This window comes from Staurois parvus, unplaced genomic scaffold, assembly GCF_062004578.1.
Source record: "Staurois parvus isolate SC_StPar_1 unplaced genomic scaffold, SC_StPar_1.0 ptg000204l, whole genome shotgun sequence".
In the NCBI taxonomy this organism is placed as follows: domain Eukaryota; kingdom Metazoa; phylum Chordata; class Amphibia; order Anura; family Ranidae; genus Staurois; species Staurois parvus.
In genome coordinates this window covers 736,877-749,984 of record NW_028318000.1, presented here as the reverse complement: position 1 = coordinate 749,984, position 13,108 = coordinate 736,877, and the positions used below count along the sequence as shown (strand labels likewise).

General features: G+C 42.3%; 1 protein-coding gene across 1 annotated transcript in view; it reads left to right on the top strand.

The window, feature by feature from the left end:
* Window positions 1–4,585: 4,585 nt before the first annotated feature.
* Window positions 4,586–13,108, top strand: part of TBC1D1 (TBC1 domain family member 1) — a 286,650-nt gene continuing 278,127 nt past the window's right edge. The window contains exon 1 of the mRNA XM_089678369.1: window positions 4,586–4,743. The gene's annotated coding sequence lies outside the window, so the exon portion shown is untranslated. The remainder of the gene's footprint in view (window positions 4,744–13,108) is intronic.

The following is a 13,108-nucleotide window of genomic DNA, read 5'->3' as shown; positions in this document are numbered from 1 at the left end:
ATGACAGTCACTCAACTCCCCTCGCCTGCCCAATCCTTCCTGCCATATAATGGTAAAATATGAAAGTGCAGCGCTAACTTAAACAATGATTACACATAAGATAGATCCCATTTGAATGTGGATCAGCAAAAAAAGACGGCGTCAGTTCATCAGATGTGCTAAATACGTATACAGTCTCCAACACTTGAAGAGCCAGGGATAGTAGATATCAGAAATGATAAAGAAAAGCCAAGTAATGCACTGACCAGATAGCGCAAGTTAAAGCGCATGGGACATTTAAGACCTGTCCCTGGTACTCAGCCACTGTATCACTGGAGCAAGGCGGTGTCATCTATAGGGTGACCACTAGATGTCATCTGTCCGGATGGAAGCTGTGTTCAGCCACTGTGTTGATGGATCAGGTGGGTGTTGTCTGTAGGGTGACCACTAGATGTCATCGGTTCCAGGGGAAACTGTATCACGGATCCAGGGACGTCACTGCAGATGTGTTCTTGTTAGGCACAATCCCAGGACCTACTGGATTTACAGGCTCCCCAGAAATAAAGAGCCCGTGGAAAAAGGCCTCAAATAGTGTGATAACGTTTATTTAAAATTGAACAATCAGAAAAGAACTTACTTAGCAAAGGTACAGCTGCTTATAAACGGCCAGACCGGAGGTACATGTACATAAGATAAACATAGCTTGGCACTTCCCTAACGCGTATCGTGTAAGTACACATCATCAGAGGGGACTGTGCCAGTGTTAAGTGTGGTGTTTTAAACCTAAAAAGGCGCCAAAAACACCGCAATGCGGCGGCACCGTAATTGCCGGTTCGCGCATGCGCAGTAGCGATCGGCCGTTCGCGCATGCGCAGTAGCGTCCGCGGCGGCCATTTTAAAGAAGACCGACATGAATGTATGGACGTAAAGGTGTTGGTTCTGCAGTGATCTTACTGGGAATAAGATACTGCAATCCTAAAAACGCACGGGGCAAGTATAGTAATGCGTGGACCATACTGTGTGCCCCCTTGTAGCAAAAAAAAAAAAAAAAAACGGCCTGGTGAAAGGCAAGGTTATAAAAATATAAATGAGTGGGATCTCATATATGAAGTGATTCTGGCACTGAATAAAAACCAAATACATCAAATATGACAAACATGTGGATTAAAAAACATCTGGTTAAAAGCAATACCCATGAAATATACAATTATAAAACCAAATGTACTGAGATTATGGTGCATCGAATATGTTAAAGCGATCAAGAGATAAAGGTGTATCGACTTTTTTTAAAAACGATCTAAACACTCGAATGGAAATACAGATAAAGGCAAAGTAAAAGTAATCTGATTAAGAAGTGAGATCATGAAAAGTGCTTAAAGATCGATCAGCTGGTATCGATAAAACAATTGATATCTAATTCTACATTTAGTCCTTGTGGAGCTTGGGACTGTAGAAGATAAATCCACTTGGTCTCAAGCATAGAGACCGCGCGTTTTTTGTGGGTACCTCTCCAGTTACTTTTGATGATATCTATACCCACAAATCGCAGGGAGTGTGGATTCTTGTTGTGTCGCTGGCGGTAATGCATAGACAAGGAGTGCTCCTTGTAACCTTTCTTAATATTGACCAGGTGTTCCCTCAGCCTGTCTCGCAGTCTCCTTGTCGTTCTACCGACATATTGCTTCCCGCAACTACATTCCAGAAGGTAGACAACATAGGAGCTGTAGCACGTAATAGTAGACTGAATGTCAAATGATCTACCGGTAGCATTTGAACAAAAGCTTTTTATCGGGTTCTTGTGAATGCCATTACAAATGCATATCATACATCTGTTGCAAGGAAAAAACCCTTTTCTATTCAGAAAATCAAACGTCAATTGCTTAGGAGGATTGACAACGTTGGGGGCTAGTCTGTTTCTTAATGCTGGTGCTTTTTTATAGATGATTTCTGGGTGTTCCGGTAGGGCTTTACACATCACCGGATCGTTCTTAAGAATGTTCCAGTTCTTCCTAATGATAGTGGCAACTTCTTTATATTGCATCGAGAAGGCAGTTGTAAAAGGACAGAAAATCTCTTTATTGGTCTTGTGTTGGGTAGTTAACAGGTTGGCCCTGTCCAGACTAGCCACTCGGTCAATCTCCATATCCAATAGTTGGCTGTCATAGCCCTTTTCTATGAATCTAGTTCTAAGAATGTTGGAATGTTGGATTGTGCAATGTAGTCTTGCATAGCACCAATTGCACAATCCAACATTCTTAGAACTAGATTCATAGAAAAGGGCTATGACAGCCAACTATTGGATATGGAGATTGACCGAGTGGCTAGTCTGGACAGGGCCAACCTGTTAACTACCCAACACAAGACCAATAAAGAGATTTTCTGTCCTTTTACAACTGCCTTCTCGATGCAATATAAAGAAGTTGCCACTATCATTAGGAAGAACTGGAACATTCTTAAGAACGATCCGGTGATGTGTAAAGCCCTACCGGAACACCCAGAAATCATCTATAAAAAAGCACCAGCATTAAGAAACAGACTAGCCCCCAACGTTGTCAATCCTCCTAAGCAATTGACGTTTGATTTTCTGAATAGAAAAGGGTTTTTTCCTTGCAACAGATGTATGATATGCATTTGTAATGGCATTCACAAGAACCCGATAAAAAGCTTTTGTTCAAATGCTACCGGTAGATCATTTGACATTCAGTCTACTATTACGTGCTACAGCTCCTATGTTGTCTACCTTCTGGAATGTAGTTGCGGGAAGCAATATGTCGGTAGAACGACAAGGAGACTGCGAGACAGGCTGAGGGAACACCTGGTCAATATTAAGAAAGGTTACAAGGAGCACTCCTTGTCTATGCATTACCGCCAGCGACACAACAAGAATCCACACTCCCTGCGATTTGTGGGTATAGATATCATCAAAAGTAACTGGAGAGGTACCCACAAAAAACGCGCGGTCTCTATGCTTGAGACCAAGTGGATTTATCTTCTACAGTCCCAAGCTCCACAAGGACTAAATGTAGAATTAGATATCAATTGTTTTATCGATACCAGCTGATCGATCTTTAAGCACTTTTCATGATCTCACTTCTTAATCAGATTACTTTTACTTTGCCTTTATCTGTATTTCCATTCGAGTGTTTAGATCGTTTTTAAAAAAAGTCGATGCACCTTTATCTCTTGATCGCTTTAACATATTCGATGCACCATAATCTCAGTACATTTGGTTTTATAATTGTATATTTCATGGGTATTGCTTTTAACCAGATGTTTTTTAATCCACATGTTTGTCATATTTGATGTATTTGGTTTTTATTCAGTGCCAGAATCACTTCATATATGAGATCCCACTCATTTATATTTTTATAACCTTGCCTTTCACCAGGCCGTTTTTTTTTTTTTTTTTTTTGCTACAAGGGGGCACACAGTATGGTCCACGCATTACTATACTTGCCCCGTGCGTTTTTAGGATTGCAGTATCTTATTCCCAGTAAGATCACTGCAGAACCAACACCTTTACGTCCATACATTCATGTCGGTCTTCTTTAAAATGGCCGCCGCGGACGCTACTGCGCATGCGCGAACGGCCGATCGCTACTGCGCATGCGCGAACCGGCAATTACGGTGCCGCCGCATTGCGGTGTTTTTGGCGCCTTTTTAGGTTTAAAACACCACACTTAACACTGGCACAGTCCCCTCTGATGATGTGTACTTACACGATACGCGTTAGGGAAGTGCCAAGCTATGTTTATCTTATGTACATGTACCTCCGGTCTGGCCGTTTATAAGCAGCTGTACCTTTGCTAAGTAAGTTCTTTTCTGATTGTTCAATTTTAAATAAACGTTATCACACTATTTGAGGCCTTTTTCCACGGGCTCTTTATTTCTGGGGAGCCTGTAAATCCAGTAGGTCCTGGGATTGTGCCTAACAAGAACACATCTGCAGTGACGTCCCTGGATCCGTGATACAGTTTCCCCTGGAACCGATGACATCTAGTGGTCACCCTACAGACAACACCCACCTGATCCATCAACACAGTGGCTGAACACAGCTTCCATCCGGACAGATGACATCTAGTGGTCACCCTATAGATGACACCGCCTTGCTCCAGTGATACAGTGGCTGAGTACCAGGGACAGGTCTTAAATGTCCCATGCGCTTTAACTTGCGCTATCTGGTCAGTGCATTACTTGGCTTTTCTTTATCATTTCTGATATCTACTATCCCTGGCTCTTCAAGTGTTGGAGACTGTATACGTATTTAGCACATCTGATGAACTGACGCCGTCTTTTTTTGCTGATCCACATTCAAATGGGATCTATCTTATGTGTAATCATTGTTTAAGTTAGCGCTGCACTTTCATATTTTACCATTACTCTGGAGGTTCACGAGGTGCCTTTTGTGCCAGCAGCTACCCTATCTACATCCTCATACTGCGCTCGATTTTATATATATATTTATATATAAGTTTATTTTATCTTCCTGCCATATAGACACATCTATTCCCTCATCTTCTACCCCCTCCACCTCACCCTGGACCGCACTGATGCTTTTTATGTCTTTTTTTCTGTCCCTCCCCATCTCTGTCCCTCTCCGGCTGCTCTGAGCTTGTTGCTTTGCAGTGTTATTGTGGAAGGGGAGAGAAGAGATCTCTATTGCTTTTCTGGGGTCAGCCTGTCAGTTGGCATTGCCTAATCTGGCCTAAGGACTATCCCCTTGCAATGCAAGGCATCTTCATTGATCTGGAACTCTGCTGTCAGGTAGGTGCCCCGGGATTTGGATATGTTTATGGTGCTCTGTCTGCATTACATGCAAAGCTGAGCTTTGAAGCCCAGTCTGGACCTCTCTTGTAAGTACATCTGGGGAGGGGTGTAGGACACACAGGAGACTTCAACCTGCAATGTGCTACTAAATATTATACTCAGGGCTGCGTGGCAGACATCCGTGCTTCCCAATATTATTTTGGTTATGTATGTTTAATTTTTCATTTGCAGTACGTGGGTGTACAGAAAGGAGACTATATATCATGTTAGTGATGTAGATGTAAGGGGATATTAGCTGGTGTGATCAATAACTGCTTAATGTTCTTCCAACAGGAAAGATTTCCCTATATCAGACCTTGCAGGCTCTCTTCTTTATTTTTGCTGCCTCGGTGGTTTTGTCTATCAGGCAATATATTTTAGTATGCATGTAAGCGCTCGGTGGTGTCATAAATGTCCATAGAGCTGATAAAATGCACACTTTGTCTAGTCCCTGCATCCTATTGTGAGCATTACTAATATTTATTACAGGTATTTATAAGGTGCAGACAAGTCACGCAGGGCTTTACATATATATTGTACATTCACATCTGTTCCTGCCCTCAAGGAACTGACAATCTAAGGTCCCTAACTCACATTCATACATACATATATGAGACAGAATCCAATTAACCTACCAGCATGTCTTTAGAGTGTAGGAGAAGTACCCAGAAGAAACCATCACAGGCACGGGGAGAACATGCAAATTCCTTGCAGGTAATGCCGTAATTGGGATTCGGATCAGCGACGAGTATTGTGTTGGAAGGGACAGTCATGGGAGATTAATGTAACCTGCTATTGCTGAACTGTACTTTGGAAATGCTTGTTCTCTGGCTATCATTTGGATCCTTTGTGAGTCACTAACCTGAACTAGAGTGAAGTACTGTAGGTCTGACGTATTTCTGGCACTGATTTACAGCATGCTTGTTGCAGGTCTGTGACTAAAGCATACTGAATTCAGATACAGCTAAGCATCTAGCATTTTCAGGAGACCTGCAATGGCAGCCTCCATACTTTTCTTTAGAATCACTTGAAGTGTTTGGGACTGGTGTTTGTTCAAATATGTGTTTAAACTTGTAGAGCACCTTGAGTCCTACTAAAATCCTTTATTCAGTAGACCGGGGGTCTCAAAACTTTTCAGTATGAGGGCCACTTGGTATATTTTGCAAACATTTTTGGGCCAAAAATATCAGTTTTATAAATGAATATGAATAAACAGCCAAGAAAGAAATTAATTAAAACAAAGCAAAGAAATTCCCAAAACTATAGAGTACATCAGAATCCCCACTTCCGTCAGGCTCCCTGTCAGTCTCCCTTGACATCAGTGTCCCTATCAGCTTTCCCCTTTACATTGGAGTCTACCTCAGAATATCCATCAGCAACCCCTTTACATGAGGGTCTCCATCATAATCCCCTTACATTAGAATCCCCATCAGAGTCCACCCTTACCTGGGGAGCTCAAGAGTGTGGCAATAGCAGCAGGTGGAGGCAAAGCAGGTCCTGACAGAGAAAGTGCCACCCTCCTTGGAATCAAGGGGTTGTTATGATGCCAGCATTCCTAGCAACCAATGACTGCACAATGACAACGCTGGAGAATTGGGGGAAGGGGAGTTTTGGTTGTTGGGGAGAAATGGAGACCATAGGCTGACCTGAAGACCTGTGTGAGGCCAATGACCCCTGTTGACAGCGGTAGAAAATCTTGCAGCGGGCTGTAGTTTGGACACCTTTTCAGTAGAGTGAAGGAAGACCAAAATTTCTGTCTGCTTTTTTATTGTCTTCTGTATCCCTACTGTAGCTTTCACTTTATCTTCAGTGCTGGCAAAAAGGTTCTGAGGAGAAATGATTCCAAGAGGGCCACAATCAGCTATAACATCATACTTGAGCCCCATCTCCATCCACTGATGTGCAAAAGAGCCTTTGCTCTCTGGGTACTCTCCCTCCTCTTTGGCTGAGACAGTAGCAGAAACCATTGGCTCCTGCTGCTGTCAATCACAGCCAGTGAGCCAAAGAGGAGAGAGAGGGGGCAGTGCCGAGCCAGCTTGGGTGCCCCCATAGCAAGCTGCTTGCTCTGTGAGCACTCAGCAGGAAGTAGAGGCCTGAGAAGAGGAGGATCAGGGCTGCTCCATGCAAAACGACTGTTTAAAGTTACAATTTAAAGCAGATCTTTCCCGCCTTTCACTAAAAACTACAGTCAGGTCCATAAATATTGGGACATCGACACAATTCTAACATTTTTGGCTCTATACACCACCACAATGGATTTGAAATGAAACGAACAAGATGTGCTTTAACTGCAGACTGTCAGCTTTAATTTGAGGGTATTTACATCCAAATCAGGTGAACGGTGTAGGAATTACAACAGTTTGCATATGTGCCTCCCACTTATTAAGGGACCAAAAGTAATGGGACAATTGGCTTCTCAGCTGTTCCATGGCCAGGTGTGTTATTCCCTCATTATCCCAATTACAATGGGAGATAAAAGGTCCAGAGTTAATTTAAAGTGTACTATTTGCATTTGGAATCTGTTGCTGTCAACTCTCAAGATGAGATCCAAAGAGCTGTCACTATCAGTGAAGCGAGCTATCATTAGGCTGAAAAAACAAAACAAACCCATCAGAGAGATAGCAAAAACATTAGGCGTGGCCAAAACAACTGTTTGGAACATTCTTAAAAAGAACGAACGCACCGGTGAGCTCAGCAACACCAAAAGACCCGAAAGACCACGGAAAACAACTGTGGTGGATGACTGAAGAATTCTTTCCCTGGTGAAGAAAAACACCCTTCACAACAGTTGGCCAGATCAAGAACACTCTCCAGGAGGTAGGTGTATGTGTGTCAAAGTCAACAATCAAGAGAACACTTCACCAGAGTGAATACAGAGGGTTCACCACAAGATGTAAACCATTGGTGAGCCTCAAAAACAGGAAGGCCAGATTAGAGTTTGCCAAACGACATCTAAAAAAGCCTTTACAGTTCTGGAACAACATCCTATGGACAGATGAGACCAATATCAACTTGTACCAGAGTGATGGAAAGAGAAGAATATGGAGAAGGAAAGGAACTGCTCATGATCCTAAGCATACCACCTCATCAGTGAAGCATGGTGGTGGTAGTGTCATGGCGTGGGCATATATGGCTGCCAATGGAACTGGTTCTCTTGAATTTATTGATGATGTGACTGCTGACAAAAGCAGCAGGATAAATTCTGAAGTGTTTCGGGCAATATTATCTGCTCCTATTCAGCCAAATGCTTCACAACTCATTGGACGCTGCTTCACAGTGCAGATGGACAATGACCCAAAGCATACTGCAAAAGCAACCAAAGAGTTTTTTAAGGGAAAGAAGTGGAATGTTATGCAATGGCCAAGTCAATCACCTTATCTGAATCCCTTTGAGCATGCATTTCACTTGCTGAAGACAAAACTGAAGGGAAAATGCCCCAAGAACAAGCAGGAACTGAAGACAGTTGCAGGAGAGGCCTAGCAGAGCATCACCAGGGATGAAACCTAGCATCTGGTGATGTCTATGCGTTCCAGACTTCAGGCTGTAATTGACTGCAAAGGATTTGCAACCAAGTATTAAAAAGTGAAAGTTTGATTTATGATTAATATTCTGTCCCATTACTTTTGGTCCCTTAATAAGTGGGAGGCACATATGCAAACTGTTGCAATTCCTACACCGTTCACCTGATTTTTATGTAAATACACTCAAATTAAAGCTGACAGTCTGCAGTTAAAGCACATCTTGTTAATTTCATTTCAAATCCATTGTGGTGGTGTATAGAGCCAAAAATGTTAGAATTGTGTCGATGTCCCAATATTTATGGACCTGACTGTACTTCTCCATACAGCTCTGCAAGCTGATGTGAAATCATTTGATATTCATTAGTTAAACTTACGATAGTGATGTAACCAGTGACTCACAGATGCATCCTGGGAGGGCTACATCACCAGTGCCTTTCCCCTCAGATGATGTGCATTGTCACATGTTCTAGGAAGCAGACAAGGAAGTAAAGGGAGATGGATTCATCTGCCCTAAGTGAAAAGGGCCCCCAGGTGAAAATGTGGAGTAAAAGAAATATAAGGTATGCAAAGAATAAAAAAATGGCAATTTATCTATCAGTATACTGTATGTTTGTAGATTGCCATTGCTAAGCATTTCTGCTTGTGTTGTAGTTTTTAAGATAAGATGAAGCTTCCCTTTAAGTTCTAGTAGAAGTACTGCAAACTCAGAGGAAATAGGCATTGAGAGGCCATAGGAATGGACAGTGCCTTGTTGTAAAATCCATTCTCATAACAGCTGAGTGGATGATCTGCTCAGGATCATTTATAATGGTTATAGACAGTGTCCTGGCATATTTCATAGATATTCTCATATGATGTACACTTTTATCACCTGACATTCAGACATGGCAAAGAAAGAATTACCCCTATGTTAAATAACTAAACAGTAAACATGTTAGCATTTCACCAGCCTCAAAGTTTTGTTTTTAGCATTTTAAAATTGAAGGAACCCTTGGAATACCTTTCAGGTCTCAGGGAACCCCCACAAATATTTACACTTATACCTTCAACTCCTGGTGCATTAGTCTAAACCAGGGGTTTCCAAACTTTCCAAGCAAAGAGACATTTTCCTGTCCTTCAGGCTTTAGGGGGCCAGACTGTGACCAGTGGGAGTAGAAAATGCCCCGGCATCAGTGCTTCATCATTGGTTTTCTGTTTCAATATTTTTATTAGGAAAGTTTTGTTTTTAAGAATATAACAAGCTCAAAATACGCCCTTGTAGGGGCAGAGCAGAACAATAACACATAAACAGAGACATCCTGCTGATTTGTATTAGTCAAATAATGAAATGTCCAATGACATCAAGAAGGGACGGCGAAAAACCGACATCATTGGTTTTGATAGGAAGAATAGTTCCCCATTCTTGATATCAATGAGATGAATAATGCCCGATCATTGGTGTCAGTAGGTGGAATTGTGCCCCGCAGATCAGATAATGGCAAACAAAGGGCCACATCAGACCTCCGTGCTGCAGTGTGGAGACCATTAGTCTAAACAGTAGGCTGAGACATGAAAATAATGTACTATGGCACACTTAGTATGTTTACTATATACACCAAATTTATATGCTCTTGGTGGACAGTAAAATGTTCCATTAGATTGGTGGTTAGTGGCAAAAATGTTCCTGATATGGCCACATACAGACAGGTGCAAAGGTGGTGCATGTAAAATACTGTCTATTTTTCATACCAGGAAGCTCAGGTGCTGCATACAGCCACCACCAGACATGAATAGCTGTGTGTGGCTTCACATGGGTATACGCCAGTATCTGAGCTTCCTGTATGTGGAACAAAAGCTAAAAATCTACATTACACCCATGAGCATGAGGCCTGTTGGTGGTCAGTGAAAATAATGCTCCTTACAATAGTCATCAATAGTTACACCAATTCATGACTTTATGACCATCGACCAAATATTCACTAGGTCCCCCTTTTGCCATCAAAACAGTGCTGACCTGTTGAGGCATGGATACCACTAGACCTCTGAAGGTATGCTGTGGTATCTGGCACCAGTCAGTAGTCGATCCTTTAAGTCCTGTAAGCACAAGTTGCGAGGTGGGGTCTCCATGGATCAGACATATTTTTACAGCACGTTCCATAGATGCTCTATTGGACTGAGATCTGGAGAACTTGGAGTTCAGAAATCTGAAGTTGAAATCAACACCTCCAACTCGTTGTTGTGTTCCTCAAACCATTCCTGAAGGACCTGGATTACCTGTTGCTGGCACTGTGCTTCCCAGAGCAGGAGGTTGTAGTTAAGTGTCCACGAATGGGTGTCTCCCAGCAGCCAGAACATCCCAGCAATTAGTTTCCATCAGATACTGGCTGCTGTGAGGGTATTTAGGTCTTCCTCTGCTCCAGTGTTTTGCTCTGCTGCCAGAGACTGCTTGCCAATTATTCTGACCCTGATCTTGCTCTTGCCCTGCATCCTGTCCCCTACTGCCTCTTCTCTGCTCCTTTTGTTCCTGATCCCAGGCCTGGTTCCCTCTTCCCACCTGTTCCCTGCAGCTCCAGTTTACCTAGTTGATCTGTGTTACCCATTTTCTGTATATATTGTATATTGTCAGTTTTTTAGTTAGGCTTTCTGTTGCTCTGTTCCTACTTGTTTTATTTTTCTTTGGGGTTTGGTTTACTTATATCTTTATGTTTGCAGGTGTTTGGATGGGTTATGTTTCACTGTAAATAAATCTCACTTGAAGCATATACAGTCTGGTTTCAGTTTCTTAAGTGTAGGTACACAGATTTTGCCATCCCTGATGCTGCTTCCTTACATAATCAGTGTTATTCACTTAACCTGTAAGTGGTCATAAAATTATGACTGATCAGTGTATCAGAGGCAAAAATTGGTCATTGTTCAAGTAACCCCTAGCAACTTCTCAGGGAACCCTAGAATGATGGTTGAGAGGCTGACTTAGATATTAATGGCACTTGTCATATGGTCCGAAACACTATTTAATAAAATGGAATTCACGTGGAACTTTTTCTCTAAATCACTGATGATTATCCTGTAAATCCCAATTCAAATGGGCTCTTGAGTTCTCCATGGTATAAGAAAATTATATTAAATATTATTACTGGGTAATACTTGCATTTAAAATACATGTGATCATGTATTAATAAATACAGACCTGCATTAATTTGTGCCCTAAATATCTGGCTAGAGTTCAGCTTGAACACCAAGTCTGCAATGGCATAGTTATGTTTCCACAGGTTCACTTTGAGTAACACAAGCCTAGTAAAATAAAGGACAAGTCAATAAAAATGAAACATTTTGCAGAAGCAGCAGGCATACCTCTTTAAACCTCTGTTGATTGCAGAAAGCATCATGATCTTGATCCCCTGACTGCCTTTTACATATGAGCGGTAGCTCAATATGATTTAAAGTTTATATTAACCTAAATATTTTTTTCTATGTCAGTGTTTACATTCAGGTGTAAGTATTTTATAAATTATAGTCTCTTTCATTTTCATGTACTCCTTTCATTTGAAGCACATGGTTAATTCTACCAGTCACCTTTTGTTCCTTGTTTTAAACTGACCACACAAAGTACAGAAGCTGGTCTGTGCTTGCATGGTCAGTTTACATTACATGGTACAGTCTACCATGCTCCTGACCAATCGCAGCCTGCCTCTGGCATGCACCTCCTCCTAATCACAGCCTGCCTCTTGAACACACCCCTTGCTTAAGTACAGCCGCCTGCATCTTTCCTTAGGCTGAATGGACTATGGGATACAGACACACTGTGCGTCTGCACAGTGTCCTGTAACCTCCCCCCCCACTATCAGAAAGAGATGCATGGTCATATAACAGATCTTTGTAGAAAAGGTAGGAAAGGGCACTCCTGAAACTGAGCAAAATCAGTTATGGTGCCTGCATAGTTGTAACCAGGAACTTGGTGGAACTCAGTTATAGCACCTCAGGCCTTCTGCTCCCTGCTCCCCCCCATCACTTGTAAACACAGAAGTCCTTCTTCTGTGTTTAAAACTGATAGCTGTTCCCCCTGCGGCTCCCACAGATAGGCTGTGGAGAGCTGTGGTAGTTTATTCAAGCTTCCTGTCTGAGTATCTGCTTGTCCGTACATCCCATACTGCTAGGAGATATTCTGACCTGCATGGCATTAGCAATCTACTGATTGCTGGTGTAATACTTTACCTGCAAAAAATGTACATTTATTATTTTTGTCCAAAAGGTGAACTTATCCTTTAACCACTTGCCTACCAGGCACTTATACCCCCTTCTTTACCAGGCACATTTTCAGCTTTCAGCGCTGTCGCACTTTGTTTGATAATTGCGCGGTTATGCAAGATTGTACTCGTATGAACTTTTTTTCTCATAAATAGAGTTTTCTTTTGGTGGTATTTACTCGCCGCTGGGTGTTTTACTTTTTGCGCTATAAACAAAAAAAGTGCAAAAAATTTGAAAAAAAAAACTTTCTTTGTTTCTATTATAAAATTTTGCAAACAGGTAATTTTTCTCCTTCACTGATGTCCGTTGATGAGGCAGCACTGATAGGCAGCACTGATCGGCACTGATAGGCAGCACTGAAGGGCATTGATAGGCGGCACTGATAGGCAGCACTAATGAGGTGGCACTGATAGGTGGTACTGATGATGGGTACTGATAGACAGCACTGATAGGTGGCACTGACTGGCATCACTGCTGGGCACTGACTGGTGGCACTGACTGGCAGCACTGCTGGGCTGCACTGATGAGCACTGGTGGGCACAGGTGGGTGGCACTGGTGGGCACAGGTGGGTGGCACT